This window comes from Suricata suricatta, chromosome 9 (genome assembly GCF_006229205.1).
Source record: "Suricata suricatta isolate VVHF042 chromosome 9, meerkat_22Aug2017_6uvM2_HiC, whole genome shotgun sequence".
NCBI classification, from domain to species: Eukaryota; Metazoa; Chordata; class Mammalia; order Carnivora; family Herpestidae; genus Suricata; species Suricata suricatta.
The window spans coordinates 118935418-118942727 of NC_043708.1; the positions used below are offsets into that span (position 1 = coordinate 118935418).

The 7310-nt window shown below is 44.4% G+C and overlaps 1 long non-coding RNA gene across 1 annotated transcript; it reads right to left on the reverse strand.

The window, feature by feature from the left end:
• Positions 1 to 1460: 1460 nt before the first annotated feature.
• LOC115300736 lies at positions 1461 to 3817 on the reverse strand. The gene is made up of 5 exons (XR_003912808.1): positions 3716 to 3817; positions 2915 to 2995; positions 2267 to 2338; positions 1669 to 1764; positions 1461 to 1574 (listed from the first exon to the last, which is right to left on the reverse strand). It is a non-coding gene; the product is annotated as an uncharacterized LOC115300736 (long non-coding RNA).
• Between the last annotated feature and the right edge of the window lie 3493 nt (positions 3818 to 7310).

Consider the following 7310-nt stretch of genomic DNA (forward strand, 5'->3'; position numbering starts at 1 on the left):
GTGTCTGTCTCTTTGATTCACTGAAGGTAGAATATGTTTCTCTTTACAGTTCTTTCTCTCCCCTTCCATTGTTTCAGGGCTTTCAAAGAAAGTGTAGACAAGTAATCCCATCAGAAGCTTCGGTCTCATCACCATGATTGTGTGGATGCTGAAGGATTTTGCTTATAATTTTTGGGAATTCCTTATGCTTTAATCAAGAGAAACAAGTCACAGTTTCTCAAGGGGGCTGAAAACTGTTTAGTGTTCAAAATTTTTGGGCTCCTTTTCCAAGAAGAGGTATTGTTTTACTCTACAACACTTTTGCACAAAAGCTTTACTGTTAGAGAAGCTATCAGAGTAGACATTTGGCATCCCCAAGACCCTCCCCTGCACAGCATCCTGGAGGAAGGAGACAGACAGGCACTGCATTAGACATCTGGCCCAGGCCTCCACCTTTGTGGCCTGATCCTACACCTGCTATGTCTCAATGGCCTTGGGGTGACCAACCAGCTGTATCTCAGAAATCTGATGGCATTTTGGACATAAATCAATAAAGGCTTGAATGAATCCTTCCTACTTTAATTACCAATGAATATTAAATTAATGCTGTAATCCATAAGCAGCAAGAGTAAGTGTCACTGACTGCCATGTGCTTTATTGACGTTATTTGGTTTACATTTCACCGCCACTCTGGGAGGCAGATGTCCCTGTTCCGGTGAGCCAGGTTAAAGGGGCACACAGTTTGCTAGTTGTCTATTTCATGAAGCACAAACTGTCTTTATAAGCACCTAAATTAGTTCTTCACACCCAGAACGTGTGCCCTAGCTTTGTTGGATTGAGTTGAAGCTCATGAACATTTTGTGTTCTCTTATGAACTCTTAGTGCATGAAATCTGTTGATTTAAAGTATATTTTGGAATAGCTTACTTGCAGTAATTGAAGATATGTTTGCTTGTTACAGACATTACATTGTTTTTGGTCTTTATTTTATTTTGAGAGACAAAGACATAGAGTGAGTGGGGGAAGGGCAGAGAGAGAGGGAAACAGAATCTGAAGCAGGCTGCAGGCTGCAGGTTCTGAGCTGTCAGCACAGAGCCCAGCATGGGGCTTGAACCCACGGACTGTGAGATCATGACCTGAGCCAGTTGGATGCTTAATTGACTGAGCCACCCAGGTGCCTCTAGACCTTACACTTTAATTGCTACATGTTAACAACCCTCAGTTTTACACTTTCTCCATCTTGCTAAAGCCATGTAAACTAAAAATCAGGAAGTCCTTAATCCTAAAGAATGTGAGTTGGTGAAAATTTCACCCCAGTCAGGCCCTCTGCTTGCGGTCCTCTGGGGCACCTCCTTCAGCCTTTTGCACCTGGGTGCCTGCCAGCCACGTGGTGTAGAAGGAGTAGAGCTCACATATCATTGTCTTTACTTGCTTGGAGTTGGGGGGCATCCACCATGCACATAAAGACACTAAACACTCTTCTTCTTTCTCCGCTTACTTACTGTTTTATAGAGTACATAGGGGTTGTCAGTCATGGGGATGGGTAACCAGTGGTCTGTGCCTTCAGAGAAACCAGCAGGGCTGAGTCCCACAGCCCTGTAGACAGGAAGTCAGCAGCACCCAAGAATCAGTTGAAATGATCAATACCATCACTGTGCTGTTTCATATATGGAGAAAGAACAAAATATACCTGGTGTTTGGGAAGGACTACACCCTGGGGTCATCTGTACAACCAGAATGTGTGAGATCTTGGAGAATGTAGCCCTCTGGAAGCTTCCTTGGGTACCTGGGAAGATAAAGAATGAGACGTCCATCTAGTGGTTTCTGGGGGCCTCCCCCCGTGGGTGATTCCTGGCTGGCAGCAATTCTAGGACATTATTAGCCACTGGCTCTTCAAAGATTGCCTGTTACCACCTACCTCCTTTCTTTTCTTTTCCAGTTACTCATTTATTGGTCATTTATGTTCCATTCTTGTTTTTTTCTTTTTTTGGCCTTTTCTCACATTATCTTTTTTCAAGTGTTCTATACTTCATTCAGTATAGTCTGCTCAGCCTTGCCTTCCATTTTGAGAATCTGCCCTTTGCCAGTGTACTCACTATAAAACCCAGCTGCTTGGTGCTTTTATTTCTCTGACTTTATTATTCATTTCATGAGTTCCCTTCATTTCCTACATTCTTAGTCTTTCGGAAGGTGTTATACTGTTTACATAGTGTTTTGATTACTTTAAAAAATGCTTGAATCCATCTTTTAAAACAGTACAGTATAGTTTGTGACAAATATTCTGTTACCTGAACATCTTGGTGATGGTGGGCTTCATGGGGGTGGAGTCCTGGTCCTGCTGTTCTCTGGGTCTGCCACCCCTGTTCAAGGAGAGTTGCTTCATGTTGTGTTTTTCAGGCTTTAGGTGGCTATCTGAGCTGAGGACCCTCTAAGCCTGTGCCCTTTATCTGTAGTCATGCAGTCTCCAGTGAGGGCTGTTTTGAAGCACTTTGCACGAGACAGAGATGTCCTCAGTTTGGGGGTCAGGACAGAGCTAGCTACAAGGCACAGACACCATGGTTGTGTTGAATAGATGTCTTGCCTGAAGTTGAGAAGAGCTTGGAAAGTAGAGTCACCAAAGGGCAGGGCAGGACAGTGGCCAGTACGTTTGTGTGCCAAGGCCTAGGAATGCCCAGTGCGCTGTTTCTTGACTGAGTGTTCAGTCATGGATGGAATGGTATTGGTTGCATTGGGGAACCCTGTCATCTGCTCAGAGGCAAAGTACTGGCTGACCCTTTGCAACTGAGTGTGTTGTATTTTCTGCAAGTTTACTTGTTTGCCTCTTCTTTTTTCTATCAGCAATATTGAAAATGCAAACCTTGGATATAGAATACTACACAGTACTTCAGGAGATGAGTGTTGGGTCAGTGCAGAGAATGGAGGAAAGCAATACATACATGGATGGCTGGAATATTCTTGAACCTATTGGGCAGATGACATGCAACTGAGGTTCTTTGGCAAGGTCCATTGGAGAAAACCTTTTTTAAAAATACAGAAAAGTTTTAGAGTATTGCCTGTAAGTGAGAAACTGTTACTTGAAGTTCAGGGTTAAACACTGCACCCAGGCAGACTGTTCTACCCCATTAGCCCTCACTGCAGCTACACCACAGCACATGACTGACTTCCCCCATCGTGGCTGCTGGCTTCCCTTGCTCATTTCTAGATACCTAGTAGGGCCTGTCCTTCAAACACCTCAGCCTCTCCCATTACATGTCTTATGTTTTCCCTTCTGCAAACCTTTCTCTGCCTTCCTCAATATGCTCTCCTATCACAGAATGTGTGCTTTCCTGGGAACCCTGTAGTTAGGGTCCTAGCTCCCAAAGATCTGTAGGTTTCAGGTACTTCTCATGGTCATGGCATAGGAAAAATTCTTTAGATCTAAAAAAGAAGGTAATTACCTGTGTTGCACTCCTTTGTACCATTAGTATCCCCAAAAAGTTTTGTAGTAACCTCGCTCCCCACCAAAAAAAGACCACACACACAGTAAATTTGGAGTCTAAGGTCACTTTACTTCCTGGGAGTGTAGAACCCATTACCAAGTCACTATGACCTGGAGTCTTCACAGCTAGCCTCCTTCTCCTGGTAAACATGGTAGCAATGAGTGGGGACTCCCGTTATGGTACTTAGTACTGAGACAGTACTGGTCTTGCTCTTCGACGTGTTACTGCACCCCTTTGTGCTTTTCTGTCAGTACTCACCTAGGTCAGGTGTTCACTGTGGTCCTGCTCTAAATGCTGTTCTGCATGCTGGGAATGAGATGGAATTGTCTCAAGCACACAGCACCAGTTGCCTATATTTACTCTGGGAGGAGGTTTGAAGTGGTCATGAGTTTATGCAAAATGTCCCTAAATGTCCCCCTGTGACATCTTGAACTTTGTAGTCGGATCACATTGTGACATTCAGCACTCATACCATGCAGACTGATCCAGCCAGCAGGTGACAGACATAGCTGACCTATTGAGCATCCTGCTTCCTCATCTCTCAGCATTTTATTGACTCTGTTTCTACATTTAATTTTGGCTGAACTGTGCTACCCTTGGCTTTGCATTATCTCAATTGTTCAAAAGACATTTGTCTCAAACTTTCTTCCTTGTAAAAGTAGAAAATACTCTTTGGAAAAACACCCATTGGAAAAGAGGTAACCTTGTATGCAAAGAAGATTTCATTTGGTTTTGTGTACCTCTTTACTTGGTGAAGAGCCTTTTCTTGAGCCTTTTCAACAGTATTAAATATTCCTTTTAAACTGAGGGTTCTGTGGCTACATGGCATGCATCAAGTGAATGTGCTGTGGTTGGTGAACTGATTATTGATTGAGGGCTCCCTCAGGGCTGGGCACTGTGGCTTTGCTGTGGACATATTCCAGGGCAAGCAGGTGAATTATTCCAGCACAGCATGGCAGATCACCAAAACGGAGAGAGCCACACTTCTTGCCCATATTTGTTCCTGAGCACCATTGCCAAAGTTTTCCCTTTATTCCTGATCTGTTGGTTTTCAGTCATCCCCCTTTGCAGTTTTACTCTAATCTCTGTCACACATGCTCATCCCAGCTTTCTGAACTTAGTGGCAGTGTATTCAGGGACTTTATGATTCCACATCCTTTCTCCACACCTCCACCAAAGAAAAATAAAAGATAGTCTGGGCCCCAGGTAGAACAGTGGCTGCTTTTGGCCTAACAGAAATTTCTCAGTCTACCAGGAAGGAGTTGTGTGGATCTCATTCCTGAGATCAGGACTCCTAGTGGGTCAGAGCTAGTCAGAGGCAGAGAGAGGAGCAAGTAGAAGCAGGAGGAAGCAGCCCCTGGAACAGCTGGATTCCTGGGGTCCTGCACTCTGGAGGCCATGGTTCTGAGAATGCATCTGATGCAGCCCCAGGTCTCTGGGCCTACTTGTGCTTGGCATTCCCAAAACGATGTCTCCTCTTCCTCCTCCCCTTTCTGCTGCTTCTCCTCCCCCATGGGGTCTCTTGAGCCTCTGTTGCTACACTCAGAACACTTGCCTCTCTAGGCCTACATAGGCCTTTCCTCATCTGTATGTAGGGCCAGCTTAGAACATGGGGTCCTTGGAGCACCTATGTGGCTCAGTCAATTAAACGACCAACCTCAGCTGAGGTCATTGTCTCATAGTCCATGAGTTTGAGTCCCATGTTGGGCTCCATTCTGACAGCTCAGAGCCTGGACCCTGCTTCAGATTCTGTGTTTTCTCTCTCTCTCTGCCCCTCTCCCACTCATACTCTGTCTCCCTCTCTCTCAAAAATAAATAAACATTAAAAAATACTTTAGGGGCACCTGCATGGCTCAATTGGTTAAGCATCCAACGTTGGCTTAGGTCATGATCTCACAATTTGTGAGTCCAAGCCCCAAGTTGGGCTCTGTGCTGACAGTTCAGAGCCTGGAGCCTGCTTCAGATTCTGTGTCTGCCTCTCTCTTCCCCTCCCCCACTTGTGCCCTATCTCTCTCTCTCTCTTAAAAATAAATAAACATTTAAAAAAATTGGAATATAGGATCCTACAAACTCTTGGAGGGTGTAGGAAGTGCAGGAAGGGAGGCGGTATCTCCACAGGCTCTAAGAGGGGTCTGGTAGGGAGAGCACTGGGGGTGGTCAAGGATTCCCCAGGCTGGCCCCATCATGGGCCATCCACCAACTGGGCCACCTGCCCATGTTCAATGAGCTCTCAGGATCTATAAAGAGGGACCCATGCTGAGAGGGATTCTCCTGCCCTGAGCTGGCTTCTCTGTCCCGATGGGGCACATCATGTAGAACCAGAATGCAGCCAGCTTCATGGGGGCAGAGGAGCAAGAAGGCTGCCCCTTTTAGCATTGCCAGCTGGTTACCATGGGTACTTGTATCCATTCACCTTTCAGAAAGACTCCGACAGAGCAAAGGCAGGACAACCAGAGGCTCAGTAGCCTCTTTCATTTCACCTCTCCTCATGATAGAGAGGTCTGGGGCATGGGACAATGTATGTGCAGATGTCAGGAAAATGCATGTATGCAGTCCGGGCTGTTGAGGGGATGGCCAGTGCCATGTGAGATGAAGAAGGCCAATGTGTCAATTCTGCTTTTAAAAATTACTATTATTTTTTTTATTTTTTAAGTTTATTTATGTATTTTGAGAGAAGCAGAGACAGCACAAGTGGAAAAGGGTCAGAGAGAGGAGAAGAAATGATCCCAAGCAGGTTCTGTGCTGTCAGCACAGACCCTTGAATTCACCAAGCTGTGAGATCACAACTTGAGCCAAAACCAAGAGTCAGATGCTTAACTGATTTATCCACCCAGACACCACAAAATTACTTATTTTATTTTTTAATATAATTTATTGTCAAATTGGCTAACATACAGTGTGTACAGTGTGCTCTTGGTTTTGGGGGTAGATTTCCATGATTCATCACTTACATACAACACTCAGTGCTCATCCCAACAAGTGCCCTCCTCAATGCCCATCACCCATTTTCTCCTCTCTCCCCCACCATCAACCCTCAGTTTGCTCTCTGTATTAAACAGTCTCTTATGGTTTGCCTTCCTCCCCCTCTGTTTGTAACTACTCTTCCAGTCCATGATCTTGTAATGTTTTTCCATTTCTTTGTGTCTTCCTCAGTTTCCTTCATAAGTTTTCTATAGTTTTCAGCATAACAGATCTTTTACAGATTTATTCCTAGGTATTTTATGGTTCTTGATGCAATTGTAAATATGATAAGTTTCTTGATTTCTCTTTCTATTTCTTCATTATTGGTGTATGAAAATGCAACTGGTTCTGTATGTTGATTTTGTACCCTGCGACTTTGCTGAACACATGGATCAGTTCTAGTCGGTTTCTGGTGGAGTCTGTTGGAGATTCCGTGTAGTGGATCATGTCATCTGCAAAAAGTGAAAGTTTGACTTCTTCTTTGTAAATTTTGATGCATTTTATTTCATTTTGTTGTCTGCTGATGCTAGGACTTCCAACACTATGTTAAACAACAATGGTGAGATTTACTGTTATTTTATTTTATTTATTTATTTTAATAGTTTATTGTCAAATTGGTTTCCATATAACATCCAGTGCTCTTCCCCACAAACCCTCCTCCATTACCACCACCTCTTTTCCCCCTCTGCCTCCCCCTTCAACCCTGGGTTCATTTTCAGTATTCAATAGTCTCTCAGGTTTTGCGTCTCTCTCTCTCCCCATCTCTCTTTCCCTCTTCCCCTCCCCATGGGTTTCTCCTGTTCTCCTGTTAGACCTATGAGTGCAAACATATGGTATCTGTCCTTCTCCACCTGACTTATTTCGCTTAGCATGACACCCTCGAGGTCCATCC